Source organism: Sinocyclocheilus rhinocerous, unplaced genomic scaffold (genome assembly GCF_001515625.1).
Source record: "Sinocyclocheilus rhinocerous isolate Xijiao unplaced genomic scaffold, SAMN03320098_v1.1 scaffold1473, whole genome shotgun sequence".
NCBI lineage: Eukaryota > Metazoa > Chordata > Actinopteri > Cypriniformes > Cyprinidae > Sinocyclocheilus > Sinocyclocheilus rhinocerous.
Genome location: NW_015638582.1, coordinates 412,568 through 427,337, shown reverse-complemented (window position 1 = coordinate 427,337; position 14,770 = coordinate 412,568).

Genomic DNA, 14,770 nt, shown 5'->3' with positions numbered 1-14,770 from the left:
ACAGTTGCAGGTTCAGTGTACAGTACAGTGGGTCATCCATAAACTAATAGCCCCTTAGAGAAAATCACTTGACACCAAGTTACTCCAAAGGGATTGTATTTATGGTCTGTAATCTGTAAACTGCTTTGGATAAAAGCATCAATGAATTAACAAATCAATAAACTGTTTAGACTTTCTCTGCTTCCCTTGTGAAAAAATAAGTGCGCTTAAATGTAGTGAATGTCCACTTGTTGTGTATTTTAAATTCTAAAAGTATATTTTTAAATAACTGTACTTTCAGATAAAGTTACATGAATTAAATTAAAGTCTCCTTAAGTTTATTTACCTTCATGACTTTTAAGAAGTGTACTGTGAAATCATGTCAAAATAAAAGTTTAACTTTAAAAGAACGTTTTAGATCATCATATTTTACTAATCTTTTGTCATGCTTTAAGGAATTTGAAGTGCTGAATAAAATACTAAATCACAGGTACAGTAGCCTACTTAATTATAATTTTAGCTGTAGTGTGTTATTCAATATTACATTTAATTTAAATACATATTAAACATGTTTTAACAGAAAATTACATTTAAGTTTACTTTGGTTTGCCATTAATGCTTGTCAGTATATTTGACAGCAAAGACAATGAAAGTAATTATGAATTTACATTTAAAGAGACAGTTCACCCCAAAATGAAAATTCTAATCACCGACAAGTTGTTCCAAACATGTGTTTCTTTCCTCTGCTGAAAAAGAACATAAAAAAGAGAAGATTTTTTAAGCATGTGGGTAATCTAATTATTACAGTCCCCATAGTATTTCCCCTTTGGCAGTCAATGGAGACCATCAACTGTTTGGTTACTCAACATTCTTCAAAATATCTTCTTTTGTGTCTTTAATGTGTTTTCTATGAGTTAAACACAGTAACATCTAGGTTATGTTTATTAATGAATTTATTAATAAAATTTTAGGCCCCACTTTATATTAAGTGGCCTTAACTACTATGTACTTACATCAAAAATTAAGTACAATGTACTTATTGTGTTCATATTGTATTGCAAAACACTTTTGCTGCTATTGAGGTGGGATACGGGTAAGGTTAGGGACAGGTTTGGTGGTATGGGTAGGTTTAAGGGTGGGTTAAGGTGTAAGATGGGTCAATGGTATAATTCTAAATGTAATTACAGAAATTAATTACAGATGTAATTACATGCAGGTATTTTTAAAATATAAGTACAATGTAAAAACATGTATGTACACAATAAGTGCATTGTACCAAATTATTAATTTAAATGTAAGTACATAGTTGTTAAGGCCACTTAATATAAAGTGGGTCCCATTTTTAATATTTCATGGTGTATAAAAGAACATTAGAAATGTAAACTCTTTCATTTACACACACATTTACACAAGTTGTTACAACCCTGTATGACCTTCTTCTGTTGAACATGAATTGAAAATTTGAAACATGTTTGTGTTTTTTTTATATTTTTTTGGTCTATACAATGAAAGTCCACAGTGCCTTTTAACACGGGCAAAAACAATTTAAACGTTCTTCACAATATCTTTTCCACAGAAAAAATAAAGTCATACAGGTCTGGAAAGATATGAGTACATGATGACAGAATTTAAATTTTTTGGTGAATTATCCCATGTAATAAATTCATTTTATAAGCTTATTGTAAAGTGTTCCCCATTAAGACACCAGTCAATTCCTAAAATACAGTGAACACACCACACATCATTTCATGCTGCACGGTAGAGATCAACAAGATTTCCACATTCCTTTTGTCAGGTGGTGGAACCGACCTCTGAATCGGTTCTGGCCGCACACTGGGTTCTTTCACTAACACAGAGGGAAGACTGGTTCCCTGGTCTGCAGAGTACTTCAAACACCTGGTCCAAAATCAACAGCACATGTTGAAAAGCACTAACAGCGGCCCGATGATGTCACCTGAGCCCGCCATACTGCAAACCTATGACTTGTCAAATTAAAGAGAGAAAACCACAGAGATGTGTACCCCTTGGAAGCGACGAGGCCTTTTTCTCCTTTCCTTCTGGGAAATGGAGATTGTGTGTCGGGAGGCCAGTTTCCAGAATCCACCTGCTGCCAAGCTTTAATGGCGTGATAAACAAAGAGAAATCGTTAGAGAGCATTAAAAACACAGCCCCTAACTCGCATGTGACTTCGGTTTATGAGAAAGAGGCAAATGCTCTACTCTCTAAAAGCTAAGAATAGAGGCTCTTTATTTCGTTTATATATCGGTTTACAATTTATACAGTGCACTAAAGCGGGGAAATTGCAACCTTGTAAACATTTTTCATTAAGCATCCTTAAAGCAGCTAGAATTAGTATAAACTTTCACAACAGAGCAGCTACACGATACAGCCATAAAACAGCCAGTATAGTGTATGAAATAAGGCTCTAAACTTTCCATCAAGTACTGAAAACAGCTTGTGTTTTGACCCAAAAACACTCACAGCAGCAGCTATTTTTTATTTATGTATATTATATTTACTGTACTAATAGAATTCTCAATGATTCTCCAACAGAGGGCAACACAGGCTCCCATATCAGATGAAAGTACAAAATACCAGCATAAACCAGCTTCATAGCCCATAATTGAGTCTCTATATGCACATAAAATGACATTTCTTATTTTAACCATCACCCTTCTGCCCACAAGAATGATTCATCAGTGCAAGAAAAGCTGCTAAGTATAGGCCAAAACATAATCCTTGTCAAGTGTACGATATTAAATAAAGCCAATAATTTCAGCATCTGTTCTCATTATGCCTAAACGGAGAGTAATTGTTTTGAAATTTGAAAAATGTGACGATGGAGCTCTCAGCTACTGCTAATGTGGCTGTTATTTCAGAGGGACCCAGAGGAGTATTTAGGCAGCTGCCGAGGCCTCCGTCCGAGCCCTGGTATCATCCCTCCATCAGGCACTCCTTGAAGTGGTTTTATAAGACATGACGAGGGAGCCCGGGCCGAAAGTGATCAGCGGGCGACGCACATCTGAAACCCATTTCCCGCAATTAAAGGGGAGAGACTATCAGCTCTAAACATCGCCTGTTTCCACGGTATCGGTTCAAACATTCGCCTTGCGCACACATTCCCATAAACAGTGACAGAACATTTCCAAATATATTTGTTTAGAGAAAAAACACAGAGGCTGTTCCAGCTGGACCTGGAGGGGGGCTTCTATGGATCAATAAAGGTCGTGGTTTTGACAGTGGTTTGAAAGTTTGAGAGCGGTCCCAGCATCTACACCTGGGGTGGGATGGGTCTCGATGTGCAGCGGTGTGAGTGTGTGTCCAGCTCGAGAAATGCTTCCCCCGTCGATGCCTTCGCTGGTCATTTTCTCTCTATTTATGAACTCATCAGACTTCAAACACAATAAAACAAATACCAGACATGCGGCTAGTGGTATGGCAGACCTGATTGCTATCAGAAACTGCAATCAAGCCAATTTAACTCGAAAATGCATTGTTATAATTCCAACACGCAAAGAGATAGTAAACAGCTTTGACTTAGCATTGTTTGGTTCACTGCTCCTCATGCTGATGTCTAAAAATGCTTTGGCTGAGAGCATAATAACTTCTGAAACTAATTCTGTAATGATGGTTTTGTGAGATAAAGAATCTGTTGATTTGCTGAAGAAGCGCTGTGAGACTCTTATCTTTCTTGAGTGTGTTTTGGTCCATATTAAGGTGTTTATATGTGAGTGTGATAATGTGTGAAAGGGGGCAGTTTAGACACTACTTTGCGTAAAAGGTTCAGTATTACATCAGAAATTAAGGGCAACAACAAAGTGATTCATAAAAAAGCCTCATGCATACAAAGAAAAACATTTTTAAAGAAGATGTGTTCTCTAGGACCTTTAACTTTTGTTGCCTCATTTTTCCTCATCAATTTTAACATTTGAAAGAGAAGTGGGTCACACTTTTATTTTAAGGTCCAATTCTTGCCATTAACAAACCAGTAACTATGACTGTTGTCTCAATGAACTCCTAATTTGCTGCTTATTAATAGTTAGTAAGGTAGTTGTTAAGTTTAGGTATTGGGTAGGTTTATATCAGGGGTGGCGAACGTCGGTCCTGGAGAGCTGCAGCCCTGCAGAGTTTTGCTTCAACCCTAATCAAACACACCTGAACAAGCTAATCAGGATCTGCAGGGCTGCGGCTCTCCAGGACCGGAGTTCGCCACCGCTGGATTATAGGGATGTAGAATATGGCCGGGCAGAATATGTGCTTTATAAGTACTAATAAACAGCCAATGTGTTAATAATAGGCATGCTAAAAGCAACTTGTTGATAGTGAGAATTGGTTCCTTCTAAAGTGTTACAGAGAAGTGGAGTTTTATAACAATATTTAGTTGTTTGGACTCAAATTTTGATTACTATAGATGACAAAACATGATCTAATCAGTATTATTATGTAAAACAACTAAAACTATTACAAATTTTCATAAATGGCAATAAAAAAATAAAAAAAATTAGATAAAACAGTTGAAGTACAAAAACTGAAAATAAATGAAACACAACTAGATATATGAACTAAAATAAAAATTGAAAACACAAAAATAAAAGCTCAGAATATTAATAACTACTGTACTTTACTACTAAAATAGCACCGGATCTAAACCACTTAAATTATTTAATTAAATATATTTGAATTTTTTAATTGTCATTTAGAATTTAGGTTGAGCATATTGCAAACTTTAAAGCATCTGGGACTTAAAATTGAGCACTGCCAGAATGTTAATTGAAATAAAATGATTAAGGATGGCTTGTGTCTGATGAACACTCCAAGAGGCTTTAGCTTTAGCTCAGTCATATGAAACAGATTTCCCTGTGGTCAGACATGCTCTCCTCGGTGGAGGGCAGATGTCTCTGTGGACTCAACCACTTGACAGTGAAAGACAGAAATGTCAAAAGCTAAACTGTCATGGGGGGATGATCCAGGTTCATCTTTGGGGCAAACTGTGCCTAAGCTCATTACAAATATAAGACAGGAGCTGTTCCTCGGCTACCTAGTCTACCTATTGTCTGGATAGTGTCTGCCTAGTGTCTGGATGAGATAGAAATGCAGAGAGGAATCCTGCATAAGGTCTGACAACTTAAACTACATTTTCTTTGTAAAATTGCCATGTATGCCCTGTGTGGTCTCCTGTGGGTAAAAAAGTGGGTAAAAAAGTAGCAGAAATATGGTGTGTATCATGCCCATATGAAAAAGGCATAAATTAAGGATAAAATAAGATGTGGCCCAAAAAGTAAAAACACTCTTTAAAAAAATGTATAAATGACATCCATCTATCTATTGATTCTCCACACCGCTTGGCAGGGCTTCTTGAGCCTATCCCAGCCTATACAGTATAAGAAAAAATAATATAATATAATGGAGAATTGATGGATAATCAAACAAAGTAGGATTTAACTAAATAATTTAATTTGAGTAATTTAATACGTTAATTTAATTGGATAAACACATTTTTATTTAAAGCAAAATCACAAAAAAAATCACAAAAAGTAGGTTTCAAAATATAAAAAACAATAAATGTAGTGTTGAAAATTAATATAAAAAGTTTTTAGAAACTGGATATCAAACACTCAAATATATTAATATTTAATGTGATGAAGTACTCCTACAAGAACACCTACTGCATGTGAACATGATTACATACATTCCTTAAATCTGATTAAAAGTCACAGATAAAAAATGTCTTTTTTAAAAGAGAAAATTTGTTTCCAGATGCCACTTTAATTTTGATATTTGATATTTTGTATTTAATGTATATTTTAAACACTTAGTCTACAAATGTCTGTTCTTTAGACCTAAAGCTTAATGAAATTTGTTGAAAAATGGACAGAAACAAAAGATTGAAGACCTAATGTTCCGTCAGCTTCTTTAAGTCTACAATCCTGTGATTACATTTACACCGAATTGACTCTTTAAGACATTGTTGCAGTCTTTGGAGGGCAGCAGTATGTGCCAGTGTCAGCCCATAAAACGGCCAGCAGCGAGGCCTCTGGTCGCTGTAAGGCAATATGAGCATCTCAGCGAGAGCCTGCTAGACTCATCCATCTCTGTCCAGCAGCATTGTCTGCCTGCTGGCTGGAGCTGCATCTGGTGTCACCGTCTCTGAGAGAGTCTGCTTGCAGCCCCATAAACATACTAATCATTAACACAAGCTGCTTCAGCCAAGAGTGCTACACTCCCACAGCTGCTGAGAGCACTAAAGGCGCACATAAATCTGTCCTGAGAAAAGCGAGTAGAGGACACGCTCTCTGGTGGGCACTGGGAAAATGGACATTTGTTTCCGTTGGGATGGTTGCCGTTGCTGACGGGAACAAAGGTAACCTTTTGGACTACGGAGAGGGTTAGGTACCTCGTTGGGCCATATGGTTTCATGTGTTTATGCTTACATTGAGCTTTCCAATGAGTTACCAAGCCTATCTGTTCCAGACCAAAAATTTGGAATGATACATGCCTTTAAAATACAGGCAGATGCTCCAGATGTTGATTATTTTTGTGCTGGACTGGACTATGAAAAATGGGTCAAGGGTAATGCAGCATTTTGCCCCACTGAGAATTACTTGACTCTTTCACATTATTTGATTGTTTTCCGTGTTTTCATAATTCCATGCCATCTTCTGCCATGCTTGCTTGGCAGCCAATACCATCACTATTATGAAGCAGCAATAATTGTAGATGCCCAGAAGGAAAATACAGCTGCATAAAATAGCACAGAGACACGTATATCATCAGCTCATCAACTGCTGCAGAAAATTGAACCAATCAGAGGTGATGAGCTTAAATAGTTTGTTTGTGCGGTTTCTGAAGGCACCAGAAGGCGAAAACGTTTCCAGTCTTTGGCACAATATCAGTAGGATGCTTTGTGCCTCTAGGGTTTCAATGAAGCCTTTGTTATTGAGTAAAATTTAAACTATAGTTTATATATATCTTATATAAGTAGTGTACATAACACTGAGACTGCTTAATATGTTTATACTTTTTTTAAAGGACAAACTTCATCTAATTTGGACAGGACTATTTGTTAGAGAGTCAGCTAGTGATGCAGTTTCTTCTACTAGACCAGCTGTCACCAATGCAAAGGTAAGGATAAAGTTTAGAGCTGTAATGCTCGTTGTGTCCTGTAGAGGGGGCACATCCTAAAGCTCTACACTAAAAGCCCTCCAGTGATGCTGAAACCCACCTGCCTGCCAGATGTCATTGTGCTTGTCCTCTATGATTCATAGAGCTTGTGTTTTTTTATTCTCTTTCTGCCCTCACCGCTGATGGTATTTCTCTTACCCTGGTATATGTTTACAGTAGCGTATTAAGCTTGAAAAAGGTGAAGCAAGGTGAGGGAAATTACACCTGATGACAGGGTGACTTTGGGGAATCCCAGATAAGTCACTTTGCTGAGGTTATGAGAGAGGTTATGGTATATCAAACTCTCCACACCTAAAAGTTTTTAGGGACACTTATACGTCTTTTTGCACATACTGTATGCTGTGATTATTCTGGCTGCCATGGAGATCCAGGTGTGTGTAATTTCTGCAATATATTTCTGTTGGATTTTATAGCAGTTTTATTTTAAAAATCACACTCCATGTGAGTTTGCAGGTGATTTAGGTATTGGTTTCATTTATTTCGTTGCACTGGATTTTTTATTCAGTGTTTTGTCATTGTCCTACTCCCCAACGTATCGTACCATAAGATATGAGACTTTCGTTTATCAAGTGTTTTTTTTTTTATCAAGTCTGATTTTAAATAACATGAAGGTGAGTAAAGGGTGCACTATCTCTTTAAGTTGTTGGCCGGTTTTCTTGTTCTTATACTGACAATTATTGGTGTGGATGCAGCATTAAAGGGGTCATGAACTGAGAAACTAAAATAAATCCCCTTGATCTTTTGACATATAAGAAGTCATTGTGCTATAAAAACATCCTGTAAGTTTCAGAACTCAAGTATTTCATGCTAGTCTAAAAACAGCTCATATAGCCAGTCTGCCAAAACGACAGCTTGTGGAATATTTCACTCTATGATGTAATAGTGTGGCTAAACACCGCCTCCGAAGTAGAAGATCAACACCTGCTTCCACAGCGCTGTCTGTTTAGCCCCGCCCAAAGATTCGCGTATGTAGTAGATAAATGATGAGAGAGGCAGATACAGGCAGAAACCAAACAATAAAGATGACTCCAAAGACAACAAGACACTGTGCAGTGCCAAGCTTTGGAAAAACACAGTCTTTGCATTGCCTTCCTTCTGATCCCAGCATTAGGAAAGAGTGGATGAACTTTATTTTTAATGAAGATCCAAACCACGTCAGTAAGAACTTGGTCCTTTTTCCACCTCATTTTACAAGGAATTTGTTTACAAACAAAGCACAATTCAAGGCAGGACTTTCAGAAAAATTTAAACTAAATGACGATGTTGTGCCGACTATATTGGATCCGACAGTAATGTTGCAACACATAAGTGTGAGTAACTGTTTTTATTACGTGATCACTATTGCTTTGTCTGTTATTACAGATCGTTTGATATGTATTGAGTTATTTATGCATTTTTTACCTAAATTACAGCAGTGTCCATCTATGAAGGATGTAGGCTGTCAAACAGACACAGCTGTTAGCCAATCATAGCAGTGGGCATTTACAAATGGAGTGTTCCGACAAGGGGGGTCAAACAGGACAGAAAATAGCCTATTACTTCTAAATTATGATGTTTGTGATGTAAAAACTTTGATGACATTATAAGTGTACCTCAGAGAACAGTACAAAATAATTAAAAAAAAGATCATGACCCCTTTAAGCAAAACAAGTTTTTGTTACATAGACAATTTTTCCTTAATGGTCAGCCATTCTTAATTTATTGCACTAAGGAAAATGTCCAAAATGGGGGGATTTCTGAAGTAAAGCAAGTTGCATTCAACAAGTCATGTGATTTCAAAATGGCTGCTCCTATGCGGTGGCCTGCCCCCTGTAAAGTAAAATGGTAGCCAATCATAGCAGTGGGCATTTACGAATGGAGTGTTCCGACAAGGGGGGTCAAACAGGACAGAAAATAGCCTATTACTTCTAAATTATGATGTTTGTGATGTAAAAACTTTGATGACATTATAAGTGTAAAAAAGATCATGACCCCTTTAAGCAAAAACAAGTTTTTGTTACATAGACAATTTTTCCTTAATGGTCAGCCATTCTTAATTTATTGCACTAAGGAAAATGTCCAAAATGGGGGGATTTCTGAAGTAAAGCAAGTTGCATTCAACAAGTCATGTGATTTCAAAATGGCTGCTCCTATGCGGTGGCCTGCCCCCTGTAAAGTAAAATGGCTTCATCTCATGTGAGTGCATTTAATTTTCATTATGTGTAAAGTGAGAGTTTAAAGTTAAAACGCCTTGATGGATTTTGCAGATTTTCCTTTAAAAAGATGCTAATTGATGGACTGGATGGACTTGTGTTGTTGGTTACTGTGATGTTTTTATCAGCTGTTTGATTGGTGCCCATTCACAGCAGAGGATCCATTGGTGAACAAGTGCTGTGCTGCTAAGTTTCTCTAAATCTGATGAAGAAAAAAACGCATCTACATCTTAGATGGCCTGAGGGTGAGTACATTTTCAGCTAATTTTCATTTAGGTGTGAACTCTTCTTACACAGTGATTGCAGAATATGTAGGACAACAGAAACCCCTGCTACTGTCTGCCTGTACAGGTGAAAAATGTTTTTGTTCTAGTTGGTTGAAGCACTAAGCACAAGCTCAGAGTAATTATCTTCTGTTTACCAATGAAAGCAGCTCGCAGTACAGCGACTTGGAAAAGAGGCAGAGTAATCCTCAGAGTGTTTTACAGTAGACTATACCCAGATAGCAAGAACGTTTGGGCCAAATGTGGCTGATAGCTGTCAAAAAAAAATAGGTGTGGTGTAAATATGGTTAAATAATGGCATTTGGTTTATCAGCCACATGTGGGCCACATAAGGGCCTTCAGCCCTTTACAGAACTCAGCCATATAAGAATACCATATAAGGTCCATATATCAGCCACATCTGTTTTTATTATTTGGCTCACTCTGGGTTGGGTTATGGCACTGTTTAGGTTCATGGCTGGCTAAAAATATGTGGACCAGTTTTGGGCCGGCGAACACAAACTAATCTGGGCCACACTTTAGCTGTTGATATGGGCCAGATCCACGCCAAAGGAAATTTGCTGACTGGGTAATTGCTTGCTTACTGTCAAGGAAACAAGCCAAGCACAATACTAAGTTGATTACCTGTGGTATGAAATCACTTAAAGTTTGCTTAACTTCGTTGTATTACCGTCCAGTAAACACTGCACTCGCATACAATTTAGCAGTTAGAGTTTGAAGAGCTTACGGGAGCCAGAAGTATAATTCTGACTGATTCACGACAGAAATGGAGCATCACTTAATGAATTGCTTACACAAACATGTTCCATGTTGTTATGGAGACTGTCTTTTTTGTGCACAGCATATTAGTATTGAGATACGTTAGTCAGCACTGGCATCATTTTAGTATATGAACAAGTATGCTAATACACATTTTTGCTGTGAGTCAAAAGAGGGAAAAAAATGGAAAAGCACAGCAGAATGCGGCCAGCGAAAGTCATTCTGCAGCTGGTAAACAGAACATGTGCATGTTTTCTTGTGTATTTTGAGATTTCACTAGATTCTCAGATATTAAACGTTCAAATGAATGAGTCCATGGCAGTTTTTATTTACACAACCACAAACTGGCAGTGCTAGAAAGAGCAGCTCTGTCTCTACGAAAGGAACGGTCTTTAATATTTGTCGAGAAAGCCACAGCGAGGGTGTTCCCCCCAGATCGGTGGCCAGCTGTGGTGGCTGGAGCCTATAGGCCGTTTGATCCCTGGTAAAGCTGAACTTCCCTCAGCCTTCCGAGTTCAAATGCTCCGGATCGCCTGCTGGAAACGTTACGTTTCCATCAGCAGCAGTGGAGCGGCCCAGCTGCTCGCGGGCCACCGCCGCCAGAACCAAGCCAGATACTCGACATGTGTCATAGCCACAATTTACTGAGAGCAGTGTTGTGTAACAGATATATGATACCACAGTACTTATACAGTTATTTTTAACATGGTCAGTCTCCTGCCAGCAGCAATTAGGAACATCGCATCTATGGGAAGCCCAAAGAGCCACAGAGGCTGATAGGATTGCTGTCAGCTGAAATAGGATGTTTTCTGTGTTCACTGTGGGACAAACACATGCTTTTCTCGCCATCTCCCTATAGCCTCAAGCAAACACATGATTGGATTTGATCCATGTTCCTGTTTTTCCTTCAGTTTTTTTTTTTTGTTGACAACAAACAATATTTCAGTTTGTCTTTATAATGTTTGAAATTTGCTCTAATGATCCAAATGACAAGCGCAGGGTCCATTTTTAGTAATGAAATGTGTGCTGTGATACATGGGAACAAACACAATATATAATTCTCCATTGAAATTAAGACAAGCTGTATCAGGGATTTCTGCACAAGACTTTATGAGTCCAGGGATTAAGCAAAACAACAATGGAATGAATTAAAGAGATTTTGGAAACGAAAGGAGGATTATATCATTATGAGAAAAGGTTTGATGGCAAAATAATAGAACTACATCCGATCGTAAACAGCAAAAAGTAATGATATTGCTAATATTAAATCAATAACACATGGGTCAGTTTGCCACAATGCTCTCTCTCTCTCTTTTTTTTTTGTCTGGATCTGTTAATAGCAATTTATACATACAGTGACTTAAATACACCACTTCTGTGATAAGCACGTTTTTAATTTCTGAATTAAAATTCATATTAATATTTTGTGGGGGCTTAAATTCAAAAATGTATGTGATCACCTGTCCTTACCGTATAATGAAGAAAAAAGCCTGAGATTCTTGAAGACAAAAACCCTAAAAACCTTTAACATGACATAATCATTTATTATAAATGACTTTAACAAATGTGCTCATTAATATTTTAAATATAATATATTAAAATTAAATATATAAAATATATTTTATCTAAAGAATAAACCTGCTCATTAATATTTTAAATATAATATATTAAAATGAAATATATAAAATATATTTTATCTAAAGAATAAACCTGCTCATTAATATTTTAAGCTTTTATCTTAAAACATCAAGTATTTTGATATTTGATGACAAGGCACAGTTAGTTCAGGTTGTAATATCATGTGTTGTGTCCCTCCAAAAACAATATATTTATGAATTAATAATTGAAAATATGTTTAAAAAAATATTAAACCATGAAAAAATGTAAAAAAAAAATTTTTAAGCAATGTGTAATATGTACACACACATCTATACTAGCTGTAAGAAAAATGTTTTTACTTTTTACTTTATGGTTACAGCATATGACATTTCAACCTTATGTGAATCCAACATGAATACAAAGACTACATTTCATGGACACTCTTATTTGTCATTGGCCCACATGTTACTATAATACCTTTGTAAATAGAGAGCTTGGTCGTCTGCACACAGGCTGAGTGGGAAGTGAATCATTCCCTACAGACCACAGAGCATCTCACAGTGATGAGTGTGTGCACCGGCCCCCTCGTGTTCCCATAGAGTCATCCTCACACACTCTCTGCCCTTAGACGTGTGTGTGAAGCAGTGCTACCACATCAGTGCTGGCCCAGTGCAGCCTGCCTACATTCCCCTGCACGCGCACACACACACACACACACACACACACACACTTCTGAATGCTGCATGCCCCACTCAGCTAAAGACTAGAGGCAGTATTCAGACCCAAACACAACTACAGCATGCAGTCGTAGGAAGTTGCGAAGAGCTGCACTTGCATGCAGTCTAAGCTGGGGCTTGTTTGCTGCTAAATACATAGCGTACGCTTGTAAAACAACCAAAACTGATAGCAAAATGCTGGTCTAAAACACTTGATGTAGTATCATGATCGTGTAAGTCAGTCAATGAAAGCATGGCGGCAAAGTGAGATGCTGTCTAGCACTGTGTTAGGAAGAGCCACCACAGTATGGAAGAGCAGACCTCTGTCTTGTCGCCAAATTCCACGGGTGATAGTAAATGACAGATCCTGAATCACTGGGTGTTTGGAGGTGTTATGATGTGAGAGAGCGCACATCTACAGTACAGCTCAGCTTTGAAAGGCATTCAGCAATCAGATGATACATTTGCTTTTTGCATGGCTTGATTCTGGAATACTTGATTCTGATTGGATAAATGTATCACAGTTTCAACAAAAATATTAATCATCACAAGTTTGATATTTTCAACTTTGAAATGTTTCTTGAGTAGCATATTAGAATGATTTCTGAAGGATCATGTGGCACTGAAGACTGGAGTAATGGCAACTTAATACAATATTTTTCTATTTAATTATTTATTTGTCTAGTTACTGTATAATAAGTGGAATAAAATGTAGTCAGCTAGTCATTACTGCAAAATAACTTCTCTGAGAGTGATGCAAGACCCCCCTACAGGACCCCCGTTCTGCCTGGGTTCGTTATGTGATAATGACCAGCTGACTGCACTTTATCCCTAACTTTTAGGACTATGCAATCTTACAATAGTCAGCGGGCCTCTTATCAGTATAATAGGTAGTCTGAGAACTTGGCCAGAATAAGCAGCAAAGTGGAGCAGCCTTTATGCCTTTAGCCAAAAGTTTGTCTCAGAAAGGCTAAATAAAGGGTAAAAACTGAATATATATATAAGGGGAAGAAGGGAGATAGTGCCCCTCATAAAAGCAGTGTGCATTTACTGCTAAATTGTATCATAAGTAGAGATGAGTTTAGCATGTACTGTACATGATGAATCATCTAATATACAAAAGAAGTGAATAGAAGTTTAGTTGTCATGATAATCATGAAAGGGGACCATCTTGCCCCACTACTAAGGTAAGATGACCGCCTACAGGAGAGGGGGCTTTAGTAAACGTGTCCCAACTGTTATCTGTAATCTGATATCATTGTTAATTTATTTTATTTTATTTTAAATGTCAATAATGTAAAATGTTAAATCAGATATTCTATGTAAATGTATGCATTTTGACACTTCAGGTAAATAATTACAAAACAAATAACAATCCTAGTTAAAGAGATACATATGACTTGCATTGTAATGCTATAAATTCTGTACTCTACAAATCTAAATTAATTATTATCCCCTATGATACATGAGATTACCACAGCTAAAACTGTGTTAGTCTGTTAATCTGACATACAGCATGTTTTGGGACTGAAAGTAGTTCCAAGTGGAGACAAAAGATATTGCCATTTTGGGGGAAATGTGTGTGAAAAAGAGTGTCAGTTAAATGAACTGCTGAAGAATGATGAACCTCTCTTGAACTCCAGAAGAACAATAGAATTGTTTTTAAAATAGTTCTGGCAGATTTGTAGCTAATAATTAAAGTTATATATTACCAGCTCAGTCCAGCTATGTGTTAATAGGTATTTTATGAGGCAATAACACGCAGGTGTGCTCTGTGGAGTCAGACACAATGGCACTCTCTAAGAAACTTCTCCTCTCAACTCCGCTTCTGCATGGAGAGCTGCCAGCGACGCCAACTGTAAATTAAAACTTAATTAACATTAACGTGACAGTCGATCAGTTAACTAGAAGAAAACCTCAGATGTAAAGCTGAGGCACTGCCATTGTTTGCTTTCTCTGAGTCTCCCATTCCCTCTCGATCTGAGACTTTCCCCCATACGAACAGGTCTGCCCTTAAACGTCCTGCTCCGAGCACAAAGCGCTGCCTTCATTTGATCTT